The sequence below is a fragment of the Oncorhynchus masou genome, chromosome 27, assembly GCF_036934945.1.
Source record: "Oncorhynchus masou masou isolate Uvic2021 chromosome 27, UVic_Omas_1.1, whole genome shotgun sequence".
Classification (NCBI taxonomy): domain Eukaryota; kingdom Metazoa; phylum Chordata; class Actinopteri; order Salmoniformes; family Salmonidae; genus Oncorhynchus; species Oncorhynchus masou.
The window spans coordinates 55,386,414-55,411,667 of NC_088238.1; the positions used below are offsets into that span (position 1 = coordinate 55,386,414).

The window sequence follows — 25,254 nt, forward strand, 5'->3', positions numbered from 1 at the left end:
TGTCTGTTCCTGACTGACAATGTGCTTCACGGGCCTCCATCCATCTGTTTATATTGCGTCTTTCTCCCTCTTTTTGGCAGCGGTACAATGGTTACGGAAGATAAACTGAAGACAGGTTCAGGTGTACCCAGTTAAAATGCTTTATGGTTCTGTGCAGCGACCTCATCGTGTCAACACAGGAGGATCAGGGCCACTTTCAAAGATCTGTAATTTTTAACCTTCATTTATCGAGGCAAGTCAGTTAAGAACAGATTCTTATTTACAATGACGGCCTACCCAATGCTGGGCCAATTGTGCGCCGCCTTATGGACTCCCAAACACAGCCGGATGTGATACAGCCTGGAATCGAACCATGGACTGTAATTACACCTCTTGCACTAAGATGCAGTGCCTTAGACCGCTGCGCCACTCGGGAGCCCTGATGATGTTTACTCCGAAGTCAAAGTGTGAAGGACGGTGGGAAAGTAGAAGAGCTGTCTACAAAAAAAGCCAGACAAAACAATCATGATATTTGTTTTGACTGCGATTTCTTTTAAAGGACCTGTGACCTTGTTAGAAGCTTATATGACTGCAGAGGGTCCAGACAGGCAGACAGACAGACAGACAGACAGACAGACAGACAGACGGACCGAGCTAACACGGAACACTGAATCTGAGAGGCTGTGAAAACCTGTGAATGTCTCATTAACTTTAAGAACCTGAGCAATTTACATGTACGTCAAAATGTGTGAACCCATGTGGATAGCGGTTGGTCCCCGACTGGGTGAACTTTCCATGGCCTCGGGGTTTCACCTGAATGACTCACACCTCATCAAACAGCGCCCTGCTGAGATGCCTAGAGAGGTGTTATGATGGTGACATCAAAGCTGTGACATGTGCTCTAATAAAATATTACTTAAAAAAGGTCCTAACTGTAAGAGTAGGAACCAGTGAAGTAAACAAGACACTAATGCAGTAACACCTCCACACAGTGACATACGGTGCATTTGGAAAGTATTCAGACCCCTTGACTTTTTCCACATTTTGTTACGTTACAGCCTTATTCTAAAATGGATTAAATAAAACATTATCCTTATCAATCTACACACAATACCCCATAATGACAGAGTGAAAATAGGTTTTACATGTACCTTATTCACATAATGATTCAGACCCTTTGCTATGAGACTCAAAATTGATCGCACTTGCATCCTGTTTCCATTGATCATCTTTGAGATGTTTCTACAACTTGATTGGAGTCCACCTGTGGTAAATTCAATTGATTGGACATGATTTGGAAAGGCACACACCTGTCTATATAAGATCCCACAGTTGACAGTGCAGTTCAGAGCAAAAACCAAGTCATGAGGTTGAAGGAATTGTGTGTAGAGCTCTGAGACAGGATTGTGTCAAGGCACAGATCTGGGGAAGGGTACCAAAAAATGGCTGCAGCATGGAAGATCCCCAAGAACACAGTGGACTCAAGATTCTTTCAAGAGCTGGCTGCCCAGCCAAACTGAGCAATCGGGGGAGAAGGGCCTTGGTCAGGGAGGTAACCAACAACCCGATAGTCTGACAGAGCTCTAAAGTTCTTCTGTGGAGATGAGAGATGGGACTATGCATAGATTACAACAGAGAGTAGCAGCAGTGTATAGAGGGGGTGAGGTGTTTAGAAGCCTCTTGGACCTAGACTTGGCGCTCTGGTACCGCTTGCCATGTGGTAGCAAAGAGAACAGTCTATGACTAGGGTGGCTGGAGTCTTTGACAATTTTTAGGGCCTTCCTCTGACACCGCCTGGTATAGAGGTGCTGGATGGCAGGAAGCTTGGCCCCTGTGATGTACTGGGTTGTACCCACTAACCTCTGTAGTGCTTTGTGGTCGGATGCTGAGCAGTTGCCATACCAGGCAATAATGCAACTAGTCAGGATGCTCTCGATGGTGCAGCCGTAGAACTTTTGAGGATCTGAGGACCCAGGCCAAATCTTTTCAGTCTCCTGAGGGGGAATATGAGTTGTTGAGTCCTCTTCACGACTGTCATTGTGTGCTTTGGCCATGTTAGTTTGTTAGTGATGTGGACACCAAGGAACTTGAATCTCTCAACCTGCTCCACTGCAGCCCCATCGATGAGAATGGTGGCGTGCTCGGTCCTCTTTTTCCTGTCGTCCACAATCATCTCCTTTGTCTTGATCACGTTGTGGGAGAGGTTGTTGTCCTGGCACCACACGGCCAGGTCTCTGGCCTCCTCCATATAGGCTGTCTAGTCGTTGTTGGTGATCAGGCCTACCACTGTTGTGTCATTGGAAAACTTAATGATGGTGTTGGAGTCGTGCCTGTCCATGCAGTCATGGGTAAACAGGAGGGAACTGAGCACGCACCCCTGAGGGGCCCCTGTGTTGAGGATCAGCGTGGTGGATGTGTTGTTAACTACCCTTACCACCTGGGGGCGGCCCGTCAGGAAGTCCAGGACCCAGTTACAGAGAGGGGCATTTAGTCCCAGGGTCCTTAGCTTATTGATGAGGTTTGAGGGCATTATGGTGTTGAACGCTGAGCTGTAGTCAATTAATTCTCACATAGATGTTCCTTTTGTCCAGGTGGGAAAGGGCAGTGTGGAGTGCAATGGAGATTGCATCATCTGTGGATCTGTTGGGGCGGTATGCAAATTGGAGTGGGTCTAGGGTTTCTGGGATGTTTCTGGGATGATGGTGTTGATGTGAGCCAACACAAGCCTTTCAAGGCACTTCATGGCTACAGACGTGAGTGCTACGGGTCGGTAGTCATTTAGACAGGTTACCTTAGTGTTCTTGGGCACAGGGACTATGGTGCTCTGCTTAAAACATGTTGGTATTACAGATTCAAACAGGATAAAGTATGGGAATACTATTGAGGGATATAGATAGCACACTAGGTATATAGGTAGCACACACTCTCACTCTGTCACTCTCTCTCTCTCTAGCTCTCTTCCTCTCTCATCCTTCATTTCCTGAACAACGATAGAGAGGCAGTCTGATTTGGAGTTGTGCCATCTCGCTCGGCACAGCTTCCTCAAACTACAGCTCCAGACTCCCTGAGGAGATATTGGCCCTGTGGGCCCAGGGAGTTGGGACGACAGTGATATACAGTGCAGCAGAAAGGCCAGGGAGGAGATGTACTGTCAGGGCCAGGAGTGGGGCAGTACATTAGAGAGTGTCAGAACAGTAGAGTCTGAGGATTAGAGTAGAGTTTGGGATGATGTCATGGGTAAATGTCATGGGTAAATACAGTAGAATAATGGAAGAGACAAAGACATGCAGTATAACCCACACAATACAGTATAACCCACACAGTACAGTATAACCCACACATTACAGTATAACCCACACATAACAGTATAACCCACACAACACAGTATAACCCACACAACACAGTATAACCCACACATTACAGTATAACCCACACAATACAGTTTAACCCACACAACACAGTATAACCCACACATTACAGTATAACCCACACATTACAGTATAACCCACACATTACAGTATAACCCACACATTACAGTATAACCCACACAGTACAGTATAACCCACACAACACAGTATAACCCAAACAGTACAGTATAACCCACACATTACAGTATAACCCACACAGTACAGTTTAACCCACACAACACAGTATAACCCACACAACACAGTATAACCCACACAGTACAGTATAACCCACACATTACAGTATAACCCACACATTACAGTATAACCCACACATTACAGTATAACCCACACTGTACAGTTTAACCCACACAACACAGTATAACCCACACAGTACAGTATAACCCACACAGTACAGTATAACCCACACATTACAGTATAACCCACACAGTACAGTATAACCCACACAGTACAGTATAACCCACACATTACAGTATAACCCACACAGTCCAGTATAACCCACACAGTGCAGTAAAACTCACACATGTGTGCAAATTAATATATACCCACGAGAGGATAATTTTTGTTATTTTTACCCATCTTTTTAAAGACACAATTTAATTTAACTATATCAACAATGATTCATATGACCCAAATATTTCACATTCATAAATAATTTAATGAAACAATATTACTGAAGGAAGAGCGCAATTATGCTATGCTGAGTCACTGACAGTCAGGCAGCCAATAGCAACGCGCAGCTGGGAGAACACCAACCGTACAGCATGCCATGTGAACCAATCGGGCAGCTACCCAGCCGGGCGGCTGGCCAACCGAGATGAGAGGGAGGGTCAGTCCAGGTAAGTGCACTCAGGAGTGGAGGATGGGCTCTCTAAAGTGTGCTACAGAGCTACTGGAGCACAGTAATTGGGGACGAGGGCCACTGTCAAAACAAAGACTGCCTATGAGAGCTCCCTCGGGCCCTCCATCTCTTTTTCCGTTTGTCTGTTCCAGAACAAAGATCTGCAGTATTTGTGACTCAACATATTCCCAAGAGACTCCCCACTTGGAGCTACCAGTGAAGAATAGAAATGATGTCACCTACGTGACTGTCTCATCACTATGGACAAACGGCACGGATGAACAAAGTTTTCCACAACTTGGTAATATCTCAAATCTGAAATAGGCAACAGAGGACCGGCACCTTTCCTCTACCATCAACCTCTCAGTAATCTACCATCAACCTCTCAGTAATCTACCATCAACCTCTCAGTAATCTACCATCAACCTCTCAGTAATCTACCATCAACCTCTCAGTAATCTACCATCAACCTCTCAGTAATCTACCATCAACCTTTCAGTAATCTACCATCAACCTTTCAGTAATCTACCATCAACCTTTCCTCTACCATCAACCTCTCAGTAATCTACCATCTACCTCTCAGTAATCTACCATCAACCTCTCAGTAATCTACCATCAACCTTTCAGTAATCTACCATCAACCTTTAATCTACCATCAACCTCTCAGTAATCTACCATCAATCTACCATCAACCTCTCAGTAATCTACCATCAACCTCTCAGTAATCTACCATCAACCTCTCAGTAATCTACCATCTACCAGTAATCTACCTTTCAGTAATCTACCATCAACCTTTCAGTAATCTACCATCAACCTTTCAGTAATCTACCATCTACCTCTCAGTAATCTACCATCAACCTCTCAGTAATCTACCATCAACCTTTCAGTAATCTACCATCAACCTTTCCTCTACCATCAACCTTTCAGTAATCTACCATCAACCTCTCAGTAATCTACCATCAACCTTTCAGTAATCTACCATCAACCTTTCAGTAATCTACCATCAACCTTTCAGTAATCTACCATCAACCTTTCCTCTACCATCAACCTTTCAGTAATCTACCATCAACCTCTCAGTAATCTACCATCAACCTCTCAGTAATCTACCATCAACCTCTCAGTAATCTACCATCAACCTTTCAGTAATCTACCATCAACCTTTCCTCTACCATCAACCTCTCAGTAATCTACCATCAACCTTTCCTCTACCATCAACCTCTCAGTAATCTACCATCAACCTTTCCTCTACCATCAACCTCTCAGTAATCTACCATCAACCTCTCAGTAATCTACCATCAACCTTTCAGTAATCTACCATCAACCTCTCAGTAATCTACCATCAACCTCTCAGTAATCTACCATCAACCTCTCAGTAATCTACCATCAACCTTTCAGTAATCTACCATCAACCTTTCAGTAATCTACCATCAACCTTTCAGTAATCTACCATCAACCTCTCAGTAATCTACCATCAACCTTTCAGTAATCTACCATCAACCTCTCAGTAATCTACCATCAACCTTTCCTCTACCATCAACCTCTCAGTAATCTACCATCAACCTCTCAGTAATCTACCATCAACCTTTCAGTAATCTACCATCAACCTCTCAGTAATCTACCATCAACCTTTCCTCTACCATCAACCTCTCAGTAATCTACCATCAACCTTTCCTCTACCATCAACCTTTCAGTAATCTACCATCAACCTTTCCTCTACCATCAACCTTTCAGTAATCTACCATCAACCTTTCCTCTACCATCAACCTCTCAGTAATCTACCATCAACCTCTCAGTAATCTACCATCAACCTCTCAGTAATCTACCATCAACCTTTCAGTAATCTACCATCAACCTCTCAGTAATCTACCATCAACCTTTCCTCTACCATCAACCTTTCAGTAATCTACCATCAACCTTTCCTCTACCATCAACCTCTCAGTAATCTACCATCAACCATTCAGTAATCTACCATCAACCTTTCCTCTACCATCAACCTCTCAGTAATCTACCATCAACCTCTCAGTAATCTACCATCAACCTCTCAGTAATCTACCATCAACCTTTCCTCTACCATCAACCTCTCAGTAATCTACCATCAACCTCTCAGTAATCTACCATCAACCTTTCAGTAATCTACCATCAACCTCTCAGTAATCTACCATCAACCTCTCAGTAATCTACCATCAACCTTTCAGTAATCTACCATCAACCTCTCAGTAATCTACCATCAACCTTTCCTCTACCATCAACCTCTCAGTAATCTACCATCAACCTTTCCTCTACCATCAACCTTTCAGTAATCTACCATCAACCTCTCAGTAATCTACCATCAACCTTTCAGTAATCTACCATCAACCTTTCCTCTACCATCAACCTTTCAGTAATCTACCATCAACCTCTCAGTAATCTACCATCAACCTTTCAGTAATCTACCATCAACCTTTCAGTAATCTACCATCAACCTTTCAGTAATCTACCATCAACCTTTCCTCTACCATCAACCTTTCAGTAATCTACCATCAACCTCTCAGTAATCTACCATCAACCTCTCAGTAATCTACCATCAACCTCTCAGTAATCTACCATCAACCTTTCAGTAATCTACCATCAACCTTTCCAGTAATCTACCATCAACCTCTCAGTAATCTACCATCAACCTTTCCTCTACCATCAACCTTTCAGTAATCTACCATCAACCTTTCCTCTACCATCAACCTCTCAGTAATCTACCATCAACCTCTCAGTAATCTACCATCAACCTTTCAGTAATCTACCATCAACCTCTCAGTAATCTACCATCAACCTCTCAGTAATCTACCATCAACCTCTCAGTAATCTACCATCAACCTCTCAGTAATCTACCATCAACCTTTCAGTAATCTACCATCAACCTTTCAGTAATCTACCATCAACCTTTCAGTAATCTACCATCAACCTCTCAGTAATCTACCATCAACCTTTCAGTAATCTACCATCAACCTCTCAGTAATCTACCATCAACCTTTCCTCTACCATCAACCTCTCAGTAATCTACCATCAACCTCTCAGTAATCTACCATCAACCTTTCAGTAATCTACCATCAACCTTTCAGTAATCTACCATCAACCTCTCAGTAATCTACCATCAACCTTTCCTCTACCATCAACCTCTCAGTAATCTACCATCAACCTTTCCTCTACCATCAACCTTTCAGTAATCTACCATCAACCTTTCCTCTACCATCAACCTTTCAGTAATCTACCATCAACCTTTCCTCTACCATCAACCTCTCAGTAATCTACCATCAACCTCTCAGTAATCTACCATCAACCTTTCAGTAATCTACCATCAACCTCTCAGTAATCTACCATCAACCTTTCCTCTACCATCAACCTTTCAGTAATCTACCATCAACCTTTCCTCTACCATCAACCTCTCAGTAATCTACCATCAACCTCTCAGTAATCTACCATCAACCTTTCCTCTACCATCAACCTCTCAGTAATCTACCATCAACCTCTCAGTAATCTACCATCAACCTCTCAGTAATCTACCATCAACCTTTCCTCTACCATCAACCTCTCAGTAATCTACCATCAACCTCTCAGTAATCTACCATCAACCTTTCAGTAATCTACCATCAACCTCTCAGTAATCTACCATCAACCTCTCAGTAATCTACCATCAACCTTTCAGTAATCTACCATCAACCTCTCAGTAATCTACCATCAACCTCTCAGTAATCTACCATCAACCTCTCAGTAATCTACCATCAACCTCTCAGTAATCTACCATCAACCTCTCAGTAATCTACCATCTTTCAACATTCTCTATGTGTCAGGTTTGACAGCCATGTTCTGAATGTTTCTGACACTGTGCCCCCCTGAATCAGAGGCTCATGAACAGCCCCATATAGATGCCCTCAGGGGCCCACATGGTTCTTACCACTATCTGACCTTCCTTTTGTCAGTCTGATATGGGATCAGTAGTGTCATCATTTGTTTTACACCAGATAGGTGCAGTGAAATGTGTTGTTTTTACTGGGTCAGCAATAGTAGTATGACACCCCTGGAGCAAATTCGGGTTAAGTGCCTTGCTCAAGGGCACATCGAAAGATTTTTCACCTTGTTGGCTTGGGTATTCGAACCAGCAACCTTTCCGTTACTGGTCCCAACGCTCTAATTGCTAGGCTACCTGCTTCCTATATGAACCCTGGATGGGCATTTTGGCTGCGGTGTCAACGTCAACATTTCCTTCTCTCCTGAACATTAAATGATTGCTCTTCAGTTCAGCGAGAAGATGTACCTACACAGGTAGAAATCAAAGAGAACTTGAGCTGTCACAGTATAAGAGATACTGAGCTATCACAGAATAAGAGATACTGAGCTATCACAGTATAAGAGATACTGAGCTATCACAGTATAAGAGATACTGAGCTATCACAGTATAAGAGATACTGAGCTATCACCGTATAAGAGAACTTGAGCTTTCACAGTATAAGAGAACTTGAGCTATCACAGAATAAGAAATACTGAGCTATCACAGTATAAGAGATACTGAGCTATCACAGTATAAGAGATACTGAGCTATCACAGAATAAGAGATTCTGAGCAATCACAGTATAAGAGATACTGAGCTATCACAGTATAAGAGAACTTGATCTATCACAGTGGTTGAAAAGTGAACGTCTGCCATTAGAGTACATTCTCTATGTAATAACGTCTTTATAGAAACAACTGAGTTTTGAAATAGAGCAGAAAGTCTGCGGTCACTACATATGTGTTGTTGGGGCACAGGCCAACAGTTATGTCTTCATCAAGTCCCAAATAAGCCATAACTGTTATATAAAAACCGTAGGTTGCAATGTGAGACAGCTTTGATGTTTTATTTCAATTCACTGGCGTGGACTGTGAAAGCAGAGTTGAAATGAGAGTGAAAAAACGATCTGACGATCCTCAGAAGCAAGAGCTATAATGCAAATCCTTCTTTTTCACATATCTTTGAGATTGGATCGGCACATCGCGTTGCATATCCTTAAGGAACGACATTAAACAGTGTCTCTTAAAGAGGAACATGGAAATGGATTTAAATCATTCATTCAATTAATTTAAAAAGGAATACATTCTCCCACCAATTGCAAATAACCACATTTTGGTATTTTCCACACGCTCATGAAAATGCATCTGGTTCACCCAGTGCGCATAATTATAGAAATCGGAATCCAACATTGCATATTCAATTTACTAATAAAATTGTTTCTTAACAAGCTCAGTTTGAAACCCAGAATGTGTCATATAAGCCTGCCATTGCTAGAGAACACACTCAACTGCGCTGTAATATATGCGGGAGAAGAAAGAGACATTTGCATATCACAATTATCGTTGTCAACTTTTAATCTAATCAACATTGAGATGAAAATGTGCCTCGCGTTAAGGCCCAGCTGGGTTGTTTTCCAGTGACTTTAGTTTAACCTTCTCCACTCAAAAGTACCTTGTTCCAAGAGAAGTCAGAGAGAATTAGCATCTCTACCCATTGGCTATAGTTTGTTAGTGTTTGCATAACTGTCTGCTGGCTAATGTAGCCTGTGGATGTCTCACTCGCCCACCTGATGGCCATGAGGTACTCAGGTAGTTTAGAACGAGAGGTGGTGGGAGAGAGAGGTGGTGGGAGAGAGGGAAGGAGATGTGGTGGGAGAGAGGGGTGGTGGGAGAGAGAGGTGGTGGGAGAGAGGGAAGGAGACATGGTGGGAGAGAGGGGATGTGGGAGAGAGAGGTGGTGGGAGAGAGGGAAGGAGATGTGGTGGGAGAGAGAGGTGGTGGGAGAGAGGGAAGGAGACGTGGTGGGAGAGAGGGAAGGAGACGTGGTGGGAGAGAGGGGTGGTGGGAGAGAGAGGTGGTGGGAGAGAGGGAAGGAGACGTGGTGGGAGAGAGGGAAGGAGACGTGGTGGGAGAGAGGGAAGGAGACGTGGTGGGAGAGAGGGGTGGTGGAAGAGAGAGGTGGTGGGAGAGAGGGAAGGAGACGTGGTGGGAGAGAGGGGTGGTGGGAGAGAGAGGTGGTGGGAGAGAGGGAAGGAGACATGGTGGGAGAGAGGGGTGGTGGGAGAGAGAGGTGGTGGGAGAGAGGGAAGGAGATGTGGTGGGAGAGAGAGGTGGTGGGAGAGAGGGAAGGAGACGTGGTGGGAGAGAGGGAAGGAGACGTGGTGGGAGAGAGGGGTGGTGGGAGAGAGAGGTGGTGGGAGAGAGGGAAGGAGACGTGGTGGGAGAGAGGGGTGGTGGGAGAGAGAGGTGGTGGGAGAGAGGGAAGGAGACGTGGTGGGAGAGAGGGGTAGTGGGAGAGAGAGTGGTGGGAGAAAGGGAAGGAGACATGGTGGGAGAGAGGGGTGGTGGGAGAGAGAGGTGGTGGGAGAGAGGGAAGGAGAGGTGGTAGGAGAGAGAGGTGGTGGGAGAGAGGGATGGAGACATGGTGGGAGAGAGGGGTAGTGGGAGAGAGAGTGGTGGGAGAAAGGGAAGGAGACATGGTGGGAGAGAGGGGTGGTGGGAGAGAGAGGTGGTGGGAGAGAGGGAAGGATACATGGTGGGAGAGAGGGGTAGTGGGAGAGAGGGAAGGAGACATGGTGGGAGAGAGGGGTGGTGGGAGAGAGGGAAGGAGAGGTGGTGGGAGAGAGGGAGGGAGGGAGATGGAGAAGCGAATGAAGAGGTAGTTGAAACTTTAGTCTAACCTTCTCCACTCAAAGTACCTTGTTCCAAGAGAAGTCAGAGCGAATTAGCATCTCTACCCATTGGCTATAGTTTGTTAGTGTTTGCATAACTGTCTGCTGGCTAATGGAGCCTGTGGATGTCTCACTCGCCTACCTGATGGCCATGAGGTACTCAGGTAGTTTAGAACGAGAGGTGGTGGGAGAGAGAGGTGGTGGGAGAGAGGGAAGGAGAGGTGGTGGGAGAGAGAGGTGGTGGGAGAGAGGGAAGGAGAGAGGTGTGGGGAGAGAGGGGTGGTGGGAGAGAGAGGTGGTGGGAGAGAGGGAAGGAGAAAGGTGGTGGGAGAGAGGGGTGGTGGGAGAGAGAGGTGGTGGGAGAGAGAGGTGGTGGGAGAGAGGGGTGGTGGGAGAGAGAGATGGTGGGAGAGAGAGGTGGTGGGAGAGAGGGAAGGAGAGAGGTGGTGGGAGAGAGGGGTGGTGGGAGAGAGGTGGTGGGAGAGAGGGAGGGAGAGAGAGGTGGTGGGAGAAAGAGGTGGTGGGAGAAAGAGGTGGTGGGAGAGAGGGAAGGAGGGAGATGGAGAAGCGAATGAAGAGGTAGTTGAAACAGCATTGAGAGGTGAGAAGAGTTGTTCTGAGGCAGCTTTTGATTACATCAGATATCTCCTTCAACTCTGTGGCACAGAATGTAACGGGACTCGTTCTGAAGGGAAAAAGTCAGCATGAACCCTTCTGTGAAGAGACATCATAATGTATACTTTTGGTCTGTGACATATCCACCTACACAGTGATCTGTGTGTGTGTCTGTGTGTGTGTCTGTGTGTGTGTATGTGTGTGTTTGTGTGTGTGTATGTTTGTCTTTGCATCGGTGTGCAAAGTCAAAGTCCCTCACGGCCATATCCGCATCCTAACCTGGTAAAGATGACTCCACCATCGCCCACATCCACCGGTTGGATCCGGCTCAGTGGAGGAGCCGACAGTGTCATTAACCCCCCCCCCCCTCGCAGTAACCCCCTCCACCCACCCACAACCCCCCACCCACGCACCCATGTCCCAAATGAATACAGGAAGGGCTTTAATTGGGCACATTTATCTAAATGACATCCTCATGAAGACCTTTGGGGACAGGCTACGCCGAGCTCCGAACACTCCCGATATCATTCATTATGGCTCATCCCTGTGTGTCGTGTGCCTATGTGTGTGTGTGCATGTGTGTGTGCGTGTGTGTGTGTCCACTCATGTGAGAAAGAACGAAAGAAAGAAAGAAAGAAAGAAAGAAAGAAAGAAAGAAAGAAAGAAAGAAAGAAAGAAAGAGAGAGAATGAGGAATAGAGGAGTAAGAGCATCCTTCAGCTGTATACATTAATCTGTATGCAGGTAACCTAGTGGTTATGGTGTTGGGCCACTAACCAGCAGGTAACATAGTGGTTATGGTGTTGGGCCACTAACCAGCAGGTAACATAGTGGTTATGGTGTTGGGCCACTAACCAGCAGGTAACCTAGTGGTTATGGTGTTGGGCCACTAACCAGCAGGTAACATAGTGGTTATGGTGTTGGGCCAGTAACCAGCAGGTAACATAGTGGTTATGGTGTTGGGCCAGTAACCAGCAGGTAACCTAGTGGTTATGGTGTTGGGCCAGTAACCAGCAGGTAACATAGTGGTTATGGTGTTGGGCCACTAACCAGCAGGTAACCTAGTGGTTATGGTGTTGGGCCAGTAACCAGCAGGTAACCTAGTGGTTATGGTGTTGGGCCAGTAACCAGCAGGTAACATAGTGGTTATGGTGTTGGGCCACTAACCAGCAGGTAACCTAGTGGTTATGGTGTTGGGCCAGTAACCAGCAGGTAACCTAGTGGTTATGGTGTTGGGCCAGTAACCAGCAGGTAACCTAGTGGTTATGGTGTTGGGCCAGTAACCAGCAGGTAACATAGTGGTTATGGTGTTGGGCCAGTAACCAGCAGGTAGTCTAGTGGTTATGGTGTTGGGCCAGTAACCAGCAGGTAACCTAGTGGTTATGGTGTTGGGCCAGTAACCAGCAGGTAGTCTAGTGGTTATGGTGTTGGGCCAGTAACCAGCAGGTAGTCTAGTGGTTATGGTGTTGGGCCAGTAACCAGCAGGTAACATAGTGGTTATGGTGTTGGGCCAGTAACCAGCAGGTAACATAGTGGTTATGGTGTTGGGCCAGTAACCAGCAGGTAGTCTAGTGGTTATGGTGTTGGGCCAGTAACCAGCAGGTAGTCTAGTGGTTATGGTGTTGGGCCAGTAACCAGCAGGTAACCTAGTGGTTATGGTGTTGGGCCAGTAACCAGCAGGTAACCTAGTGGTTATGGTGTTGGGCCAGTAACCAGCAGGTAGTCTAGTGGTTATGGTGTTGGGCCAGTAACCAGCAGGTAACCTAGTGGTTATGGTGTTGGGCCAGTAACCAGCAGGTAGTCTAGTGGTTATGGTGTTGGGCCAGTAACCAGCAGGTAACATAGTGGTTATGGTGTTGGGCCAGTAACCAGCAGGTAACCTAGTGGTTATGGTGTTGGGCCAGTAACCAGCAGGTAGTCTAGTGGTTATGGTGTTGGGCCAGTAACCAGCAGGTAACATAGTGGTTATGGTGTTGGGCCAGTAACCAGCAGGTAACCTAGTGGTTATGGTGTTGGGCCAGTAACCAGCAGGTAACCTAGTGGTTATGGTGTTGGGCCAGTAACCAGCAGGTAACATAGTGGTTATGGTGTTGGGCCAGTAACCAGCAGGTAACATAGTGGTTATGGTGTTGGGCCAGTGGCAGGTAGTCTAGTGGTTATGGTGTTGGGCCAGTAACCAGCAGGTAGTCTAGTGGTTATGGTGTTGGGCCAGTAACCAGCAGGTAACATAGTGGTTATGGTGTTGGGCCAGTAACCAGCAGGTAACCTAGTGGTTATGGTGTTGGGCCAGTAACCAGCAGGTAACCTAGTGGTTATGGTGTTGGGCCAGTAACCAGCAGGTAACATAGTGGTTATGGTGTTGGGCCAGTAACCAGCAGGTAACATAGTGGTTATGGTGTTGGGCCAGTAAGCAGCAGGTAGTCTAGTGGTTATGGTGTTGGGCCAGTAACCAGCAGGTAGTCTAGTGGTTATGGTGTTGGGCCAGTAACCAGCAGGTAACATAGTGGTTATGGTGTTGGGCCAGTAACCAGCAGGTAACCTAGTGGTTATGGTGTTGGGCCAGTAACCAGCAGGTAGTCTAGTGGTTATGGTGTTGGGCCAGTAACCAGCAGGTAGTCTAGTGGTTATGGTGTTGGGCCAGTAACCAGCAGGTAGTCTAGTGGTTATGGTGTTGGGCCAGTAACCAGCAGGTAACCTAGTGGTTATGGTGTTGGGCCAGTAACCAGCAGGTAGTCTAGTGGTTATGGTGTTGGGCCAGTAACCAGCAGGTAGTCTAGTGGTTATGGTGTTGGGCCAGTAACCAGCAGGTAGTCTAGTGGTTATGGTGTTGGGCCAGTAACCAGCAGGTAGTCTAGTGGTTATGGTGTTGGGCCAGTAACCAGCAGGTAGTCTAGTGGTTATGGTGTTGGGCCAGTAACCAGCAGGTAGTCTAGTGGTTATGGTGTTGGGCCAGTAACCAGCAGGTAACATAGTGGTTATGGTGTTGGGCCAGTAACCAGCAGGTAACATAGTGGTTATGGTGTTGGGCCAGTAAGCAGCAGGTAACCTAGTGGTTATGGTGTTGGGCCAGTAACCAGCAGGTAACATAGTGGTTATGGTGTTGGGCCAGTAAGCAGCAGGTAACCTAGTGGTTATGGTGTTGGACTAGTAACCAGCAGGTAGTCTAGTGGTTATGGTGTTGGGCCAGTAACCAGCAGGTAGTCTATTGGTTATGGTGTTGGACTAGTAACCAGCAGGCAGTCTAGTGGTTATGGTGTTGGACTAGTAACCAGCAGGTAGTCTAGTGGTTATGGTGTTGGGCCAGTAACCAGCAGGTAGTCTAGTGGTTATGGTGTTGGGCCAGTAACCAGCAGGTAGTCTAGTGGTTATGGTGTTGGGCCAGTAACCAGCAGGTAACATAGTGGTTATGGTGTTGGGCCAGTAACCAGCAGGTAACATAGTGGTTATGGTGTTGGGCCAGTTAACAGCAGGTAGTCTAGTGTTTCTGGTGTTGGGCCAGTAACCAGCAGGTAACATAGTGGTTATGGTGTTGGGCCAGTAACCAGCAGGTAACCTAGTGGTTATGGTGTTGGGCCAGTAACCAGCAGGTAACCTAGTGGTTATGGTGTTGGACTAGTAACCAGCAGGTAGTCTAGTGGTTATGGTTTTGGGCCAGTAACCAGCAGGTAGTCTAGTGGTTATGGTGTTGGGCCAGTAACCAGCAGGTGACATAGTGGTTATGATGTTGGGCCAGTAACCAGCAGGTAACATAGTGGTTATGGTGTTGGGCCAGTAACCAGCAGGTAACCTAGTGGTTACGGTGTTGGACTAGTAACCAGCAGGTAACCTAGTGGTTATGGTGTTGGGCCAGTTACCAGCAGGTAACATAGTGGTTATGGTGTTGGGCCAGTAACCAGCAGGTAACCTAGTGGTTATGGTGTTGGACTAGTAACCAGCAGGTAGTCTAGTGGTTATGGTGTTGGGCCAGTAACCAGCAGGTAGTCTAGTGGTTATGGTGTTGGACTAGTAACCAGCAGGCAGTCTAGTGTTTATGGTGTTGGACTAGTAACCAGCAGGTAGTCTAGTGGTTATGGTGTTGGACTAGTAACCAGCAGGTAGTCTAGTGGTTATGGTGTTGGGCCACTAACCAGCAGGTAACCTAGTGGTTATGGTGTTGGGCCAGTAACCAGCAGGTAACCTAGTGGTTATGGTGTTGGGCCAGTAACCAGCAGGTAACCTAGTGATTATGGTGTTGGGCCAGTAACCAGCAGATAATCTAGTGGTTGTGGTGTTGGACTAGTAACCGAAAGGTTGCTGGATCGAATCCCTGGGCTGACAAAGTGAAACTCTGTCGTTCTGCATCTGAACAAGCCAGTTAACCCACTGTTCCTAGGCCTTTTTAAATAAAGGTTAAAATATGAAGATGTGCCATGGTTGAGAATGCCTACAGTATGAGAGGATACATCAGTCTGGTGACTATCTCACTCTGTGTGTGAGCCTTACATACACTACATGTATGTGGACACCTGCTCGTCCAACATCTCATTCCAAAACCATGGGCGTTAATATAGAGTTTTGCTGCAAGTTCCACTCCACTAGATGTTGGAACATTGCTGTGGGGACTTGCTTCCATTCAGCCACAAGCCCATTAGCGTTAGCAATCTATTGCAAATGTGTTCGATTGTGTTAACATCAGGGCTCTGTGCAGGCCAGTCAAGTTCTTCCACACCGATCTCAACAAACCATTTCTGAATGGACGTTTTGTGCATGGGGGCATTGTCATGCTGAAACAGGAAAGGGCCTTCCCCAAACTGTTGCCACATTGTTGGAAGCACAGAATCGTCTAGAATGTCATTGTATGCTGTAGCGTTAAGAACTAAGGGGCCTAGCCCGAACCATGAAAAACAGCCCCAGAACATTATTCTTCCTCCACCAAACTTTACAGTTGGTATTATGCATTGGGGCAGGTAGCGGTCTCCTGAACCCGCCAAACCCAGATTCGTCCTTCAGACTCCTAGATTGTGAAGCGTTATTCATCACTCCAGAGAACGCGTTACAGTTGACTGCGGCAGGACTAGCCGGGCAGAAATTTGACAAACTGACTTGTTGGAAAGGTGGCATCCTATGATGGTGCCACGTTGAAAGTCACTGAGCTCTTCAGTAAGGCCATTCTACTGCCAATATTTGTCTATGGAGATTGCATGGCTGTGTGCTTGATTTTATACACCTGTCAGCAACGGGTGTGGCTGAAACATCCGAATCCACTAATATGAAAGGGTGTCCACATACCTTTGTAAATATAGTGAATCTACAGATGTAGGATCATAATTTGAGCCAGTTTGTTACAGTAGGAAAATAATCCTGCAGCAACAGGAAATGTGAATTATAATGTGAATTTCAATGAATGGACATTTTTTGTAGGGGCTGATACGTTTTTCGTAAGGGAAAATCAAGTCTGAAATTTCTAATTGGAAATTATAAACTTCTGAAGCCTTATAACCACTATCACCCTGCAACAGGGTGATCAAATTAAGTTCCTACATCTCTAAGTGATAGACTGCTTGTTTGTGCTCAGGGGGTGTGTCGATATGAAGATAAAACACTACTTTATTCATTTAGTGTCTTTTAATCATCAGACAAATTACAGAACATCTTGTCTATCTTCTCCTCACTAAATCTCAGTAGCCACTTCAAGGCATGTCGGGATAACAAAAAAATTACAAAGAGAAAAATGACTCATTTCCTTCCCTGAAATCGATAACAACGTGAGTTTTTTTCCCCCTCGGGCTTTTAAATACACTAATCTGTCTACACAAAAAAAAGCCAATTACATGTCTCATTAAAAGAGTATTAAGGAAAGACAAAACAATATTACTGGCATTAGTCAGTAAGACTGGTATTTAGACACAGCAGGGACAGTTTAGAAACACTAAAACCTGGCACCATTACTGAAGAGCCACAGAGCATTATAAAAGGCATCAGTATCGATAGAAAAAAGATCTGTAGAGCTGCGCATGAGAACAGCACAGAGAAGTGATTGACAGGAGTTCTCTGTCACTTATCGCAAAGTTCTCTTGAAGTCCTTCCATTTCCAGGCTTCTATAGACATGTTTTTGACTTGGCAAAGAGAATAAGCTATTTACAGGTATACAGACCAGACCTAGGTGGAGTTGTATTTCTAACCTCTGCCATCTTGTTGAAATGTTGGAGTTCTACAAACAAAAAGTTCACTTTTTTGGAAGATAGGATTTAGTGATGCCATCACCACGGCCAGCCTTGAGGGTCTTTGCCTTTTCTCAAAGCCCGGATGGGCATCCCTCATCCCTGCTGTGGGCCAGCGCATCATTCGTCCAGGGCGTTCCAAAAGAACCCACAGGACCTATTTATTGGCTGTGATCAAACAACCAACGTAAAGAAGATTACAACATGAAAGAGCCAAGCCTGCAACAAGGTGCCTTACTGTCTTTGAACCAGCCGATGGTGTAGTAGTGTATATATAGTGATCTTCTGACTGTGCAACTCTCCACGGATGCAGTTGGATATGGAGAGGTATGACTGAGATTAGATCAAAGATGATGAAGGAAGTTCAACACCTGGACCAAGCCAGCCACCTGGACCAAGTGAGCCTCGTGTGATGTTCTGACAGGCCTGGACCTTCTCTTCCGAACTGTTCACCTCTAGATAATCCTGATTGGTGTGTCTTTATCGCCCTCTTACCCTCTCTATCTATCTTTTTACGTTTTAATCTCATCAATTTGACCTTTGACCTAACGTGGACAGGACTGACAGATGTCAGATGCCCCACCCCTTCCTGATGTCAGAGGCAAGGTCTCCTGGGTAAACGGCCCACGCTGACATCCAACAAACCTAAGACAAACCAATATGTCAGAGAAACCATCTCTGACAACTGTATAACTCTGCCTTCTCCCTGAAACGAATCAGACCCTACATACTTCTATTAGTGTTAACAGCGGTAGGTCTCATGGTGCATTTGATGGTTCTAACATCTATTTATTAAGCCAGTTAGGATATGTTGGATAATACAAAGGAGAAGCGTCTTGTGAGAAGTAATATAATGTACTGTAGCATATGAAATGTTTTTGTGTGCAAGGGCAGGTGAGTGTGTATTTTGTACTTGTGTTTGTATTTATTATGGATCCCCATTAGTTCCTGCCAATGCAGCAGCTACTCTTCCTGGGGTTTATTATGGATCCCCATTAGTTCCTGCCAATGCAGCAGCTACTCTTCCTGGGGTCCAGCAACATTAAGGCAGTTTATACAATTTTATTACAATATATTCCCAGATTTCACAACACACTGTGTGCTCTCAGGCCCCTACTCCACCACTACAACATATCTACAACACACTGTGTCCCCTCAGGCCCCTACTCCACCACTACAACAGATCTACAACACACTGTGTCCCCGCAGGCATGTGGAATAGAGTTCCATGTAGTTATGGCTCTATGTAGTACTGTGGCCTCCCATAATCTGTTCTGGATTTGATGATTGATTGTGAAGAGACCTCTTGTGGCATGTCTTGTGGGGTATATATGGGTGTCTGAGCTGTGTGCCAGTCATTTAAACAGACAGATCGGTGTATTCAACATGTCAATACCTCTCATAAATAAAAGTAGTGATGAAGTGAATCTCTCGTCCACTTTGAGCCGAGAGAAATTGACATGCATATTATTAATATTAGCTCTCTGTGTACATCCAAGGGCCAGCCGTGCTGCCCTGTTCTGTGTGTGTTGGGGGGAGGGGGGGGGGATTGGTCTCGTCTCCCACATGGGGGTTGTCAGAATATTGATGACTCATAATAACGGAGTGATCTTTCTCCCAGGGTGCAGAACGTGTGGCTGGCGGGAGGCCCGATATGGAAACGCCACAGTGTCCTCCGGGGTAACGCCCTCAGCTCTCATCAGCATCTGCCATGTCTCTGAGAGGAGCGGGACACACGACCACTGGGCACACACACACAAAGACGTGCCACACACAAACACACTCATACACACACACATGCTGTGCACACATACCAATTCAACTCACGCAATCAGATATGTTATATTCCAGTACAAGTATTTTAAAAATTGATAGAGGAGAAAAATAACTGGTGGTTTTGAAAGACAACTGGTAGTGAATTGTTTCCTCAACACCTATAAGATGCAGTTGGGATGCGGTTAATGCAGATAATTAAGTTGTATAATTAAGTTTTCCCTCGAAAACGATTCTGCCTCATAGTGCTTTGTTATGTCCGTGTGTTTTAATACTCTAGAGTGGGTATTGGTTAGTTCAACAGAGCCCCTTTATGTTGCTGTCCATGGTGCTGAAATGGCATAGCCTCCATTCCGGCTGAACCCCACATGCCACCATCTTGGCTCCATTCACAGCAGATGCATTCCTCCCCAGGTGTGAGCCAACACCCACTTCATCACCTTGTTATTCATTGTTAAAAAAAAGGAACATTTGTGAAAAGCCCATTTAGATTAAAAGGCCCGCGCCGAGCCTGTCCTTCGATAAATGCTAAAAACATTGGGTGTTAAAAGCATTCCGCCTCATTTACGTAATTGCATTAGAAGCACACTTCCCTTTTCATCGGCTTCCTGAATTATAATGTCAGAATTTGCCGACAGTGGACTTTTGCTGACCCACGCGGAAAGCAATATGGTAAAATACTTATTGGCCGGGATTCAAAAGTGACATCACGAAGAAGGAGACGATGGCCTAGTGGGTAGTCACATGAAGAAGGAGACGATGGCCTAGTGGGTAGTCACATGAAGAAGGAGACGATGGCCTAGTGGGTAGTCACATGAAGAAGGAGACGATGGCCTAGTGGGTAGTCACATGAAGAAGGAGACGATGGCCTAGTGGGTAGTCACATGAAGGAGACTAGTGGGTAGTCACATGAAGAAGGAGACGATGGCCTAGTGGGTAGTCACATGAAGGAGACGATGGCCTAGTGGGTAGTCACATGAAGAAGGAGACGATGGCCTAGTGGGTAGCCACATGAAGAAAGAGACGATGGCCTAGTGGGTAGTCACACGAAGAAGGAGACGATGGCCTAGTGGGTAGTCACATGAAGAAGGAGACGATGGCCTAGTGGGTAGTCACACGAAGAAGGAGATGATGGCCTATTGGGTAGCCACATGAAGAAGGAGACGATGGCCTAGTGGGTAGTCACATGAAGAAGGAGACGATGGCCTAGTGGGTAGTCACATGAAGAAGGAGACGATGGCCTAGTGGGTAGTCACACGAAAAAGGAGACGATGGCCTAGTGGGTAGTCACATGAAGAAGGAGACGATGGCCTAGTGGGTAGTCACACGAAGAAGGAGACGATGGCCTAGTGGGTAGCCACATGAAGAAGGAGACGATGGCCTAGTGGGTAGTCACACGAAGAAGGAGACGATGGCCTAGTGGGTAGTCACATGAAGAAGGAGACGATGGCCTAGTGGGTAGTCACACGAAGAAGGAGACGATGGCCTAGTGGGTAGCCACAAGAAGAAGGAGACGATGGCCTAGTGGGTAGTCACATGAAGAAGGAGACGATGGCCTAGTGGGTAGTCACACGAAGAAGGAGACGATGGCCTAGTGGGTAGTCACACGAAGAAGGAGACGATGGCCTAGTGAGTAGTCACACGAAGAAGGAGACGATGGCCTAGTGGGTAGCCACATGAAGAAGGAGACGATGGCCTAGTGGGTAGTCACACGAAGAAGGAGACGATGGCCTAGTGGGTAGCCACATGAAGAAGGAGACGATGGCCTAGTGGGTAGTCACATGAAGAAGGAGACGATGGCCTAGTGGGTAGTCACATGAAGTAGGAGATGATGGCCTAGTGGGTAGCCACATGAAGAAGGAGACGATGGCCTAGTGGGTAGCCACATGAAGAAGGAGACGATGGCCTAGTGGGTAGTCACATGAAGAAGGAGACGATGGCTAAACATGATGCCCTGGCATCAGGCAAACAGCCTGGTCAAACCACTCTTGGAACATAACTTAATCACAACCATTTGAGGCATTTATGGAGAGTACTGTACTGTGTAATACAACTGTGCTCTTGTAGAAGTAAGTGACACAGACACATAAACACATAGTCACAGACACACAAACTTAGACAAAGACAGTCGGAGACACACTGACAGAGGTCTAGTATTGGATAATATGATGCAGACAGGGAGGCAGAGGGTGACGGGACACGGGTGAGGGTATAATAGATAGAGAGGAATTGGAGTGTGTGAAATCCCTATGGTGCCTGAGCCTGTCTCTCTAAGCTCAGATGAAGCCCACCAGACTGTGACGGGACCACCACCACCACCACACACACCGAGGCTACGTTCCAAATGGCTCTCTATTCCCTACGTAGTGCACTACCCCTATATAGGCCCCAATTAGGCTCTCTATCTTCCTTCTCTCTCTTTTTCTCCCTATCGCTCCCCCCTCTCCTAGACTCTGTCCCCACTCTGCCCCGATTCTCTACCTCCCCTAAATGCAAGGCAACCTATGGTACTCCTCAGCCATTAACAACACCATTACCACAGAACACACACACACCTCACCACTCCCCGAACAGCGAACTGTAAATAAACCAATTAAGTCTGCGATGGATGTCTCCAGGGAAACAGCCCGTAGCAACCACCTGTGTAGATGTGTGTACTGACAGCACAAACACACTCTCTCGCTCACACACACACACACACACACACACACACACACACACACACACACACACACACACACACACACACACACACACACAGGCATGCACACACACACACACACACACGCACGCACGCACGCACGCAAGCACACACACACATTCTCTCTCACACACACACACACACACGTGGGCATACTATTGTATGTGTGTGTGTGTGTGCCAGCCTTTCAGTTCACAGACAAGTCTGTTCATCCCCACAGGGGCTTGCGTCACACACACACACACACACACACACACACACACACACACACACACACACACACACACACACACACCTAGCAAAATCCTTGCTTGAGAAATGACTTTGATAAGAAGCTATTTTTGTTACTTTTTGACAATTATAATTGAAAAAATGACAGGAAGGTACTTTCTTTAATGTTTATATTATTAGGGGGTAGAGCAGCTTTACTATTACAGATAGATTGTAGCCTACATTAAAGTAATTGTCTGCATCATTTCAAATCCCAACTACATATATTTTTAAATATACATTCTTACATAGGGTACCAGTCAAAAGTTTGGACACACCTACTCATTCAAGCGCTTATCTTTATATTTTCTTTATTTCTACATTATGGAATAATAGTGAAGACATCAAAACTATGAAATAACACATATGGAATCATGTAGTAACCAAAAAAGTGTCTATATATATATATATTATATTTGAGATTCTTCAAAGTAGCCACCCTTTGCCTTGATGACAGCTTTGCACACTCCTGGTATTCTCTCAACCAGCTTAATCTGGAATGCTTTTCCAACAGTCTTGATGGAGTTCCCACATATGCTGAGCACAAGTTGACTGCTTTTCCTACACTCTGCGTTCCAACTCATCCCAAACCATCTCAATTGGTGTGAGGCCGGGTGATTGTGGAGGCCAGGTCATCTGATGCAGTACTCCATCACTCTCAGTCTTGGTCAAATAGCCCTTGCACAACCTGGAGATGTGTTGGGTCATTGTCCTGTTGAAAACAAATGATAGTCCCTCTAAGCGCAAACCAGATGGGATGGCGTGTCACTGCAGAATGTTGTGCAAGCCATGCTGGTTCAGTGTGCCTTGGAATTCTAAATAAATCACAGACAGTGTCACCAGCAAAGCACCCCCACACCATCACACCTCCTCCTCCCTGCTTCACGGTGGGAACCACACATGCAGAGATCATCCGTTCACCTACTCCGTGTCTCACAAAGACACAGCGGTTGGAACCAAAAATCACAAATTGGGACTCATCAAACCAAAGGACAGATTTCCACTGGTCTAATGTCCATTGCTTGTGTTTCTTGGCCCAAGCAAGTCTCTTCTTCTTATTGGTGTCCTTTAGTAGGTGTTTCTTTACAGCAATTCGATCATGAAGGATTGATTGATGCAGTCTCCTCTGAACACTTGATGTTGAGTTGTGTCTGTTACTTGAACTCTCTGAAGCATTTATCTGGGCTGCAATCTGAGATGCTAATGAACATAGTACTCGGGGTCTTCCTTTCCTGTGGTGGTCCTCATGAAAGCCAGTTTCATCACAGTGCTTGATGGGTTTTGCTACTGCACTTGAAGAAACTTTCAAAGTTCTTGAAATGTTCCGGATTGACTGACCTTCATGTCTTAAAGTAATGATGGGCTGTCATTTTTCTTTGCTTATTTGAGCTGTTCTTGCCATAATATGGACTTGGTCTTTTACCAAATAGGGCTATCTTCTGTATACCACCCCTACCTTGTCACAACACGACTGTTTAGCTCAAACACATCAAGAAGGAAAGAAATTCCACAAATACATTTTTAACAAGGCACACCAGTTAATTGAAATGCATTCCAGGTGACTACCTCATAAAGCTGGTTGAGAGTGTGCAAAGCTGTCATCAAGGTAAAGGGTGGCTACTTTGAAGAATCTCAATTATCAAACATATTTTGATGTTTAAAAAAATACAAATACTACATGATTCCTATGTGTTATTATATAGATGTGATGTCTTCACTATTATTCTACAATGTAGAAAATAGTACAAATATATAAAACACCTGAATGAGTAGGTGGGTCCAAACTTTTGACTGGTACTGTATATAAACATATATTTTTTAAATATATCTCCTTTGTTATTTTCCGCTACCCTACCACCCCTCCCCTAATTGGAGTAAACTAATGAACAACAACACTTAGGCTTTTACTTCTAGCTTATACACACTATAAACCTTTTACGGACACAATTTATTTGCCAATAGTTACAGTATACTTTGTTTGTTTTAATCCTGTCCTGTCCTTCGTCAACCCTCAACCTCTCCCATCTATTTCTGATTTTCCATCCAGTTTGATATCTATTTGCCATATATATTTAACTGTGCTGTTTCACAAAAGTTGTGAACCTATATACATTTTACAGACATATTTTCCATTTGTTATCTTGTTGTTGTTAGTCCCACCCTTCAGCTCCTTTCAACCCCTCCCATTTAACACCATCCATTTCTATTTGCCATATATTTTTAACTGTGCTGAACCTTTCTATTCTCATAGTTTCTACAGATTGTAAATGAAAGATTCAAATGTATTATTATGTTATTGATCGATTGACTGTGACTTTTCAAATCACCCAGTAAGGTACTTAATTGTTACCCAGCCATGATTTGATATTGAGATAAAAACGGCTGGATTGGACCTTTAACAACAAGGCTGATATGCAGCCTCCCTCCAGTGAGTACACATCAGTTTGGACCCACAGGGTGTGTGAGGTGTGAGCAGCGGTGCTGGGAAACTGAGAAAGGTGTTGAGACACTTGACATTTTCCTCTGACATTTCCTCTGACACCAATATATATCTCTTACTCTTTGTCTCTCTCTTTAACTTTCACTTGCTCTCTCTTACTCACTCTTCTCTCTCTGACTCTCTCTTACTCACTCTTCTCTCTCTGCCTCTCTCTTACTCTTCTCTCTATGTCTTTCTCTTACTCACTCTTCTCTCTCTGTCTCTCTCTTACTCACTCTTCTCTCTCTGTCTCTCTCTTACTCACTCTTCTCTCTCTGTCTC

General features: G+C 45.4%; 1 pseudogene; it reads right to left on the reverse strand.

The window, feature by feature from the left end:
- Positions 1 to 25,254, reverse strand: part of LOC135516439 (VPS10 domain-containing receptor SorCS2-like) — a 473,003-nt pseudogene that overhangs the window by 261,207 nt on the left and 186,542 nt on the right.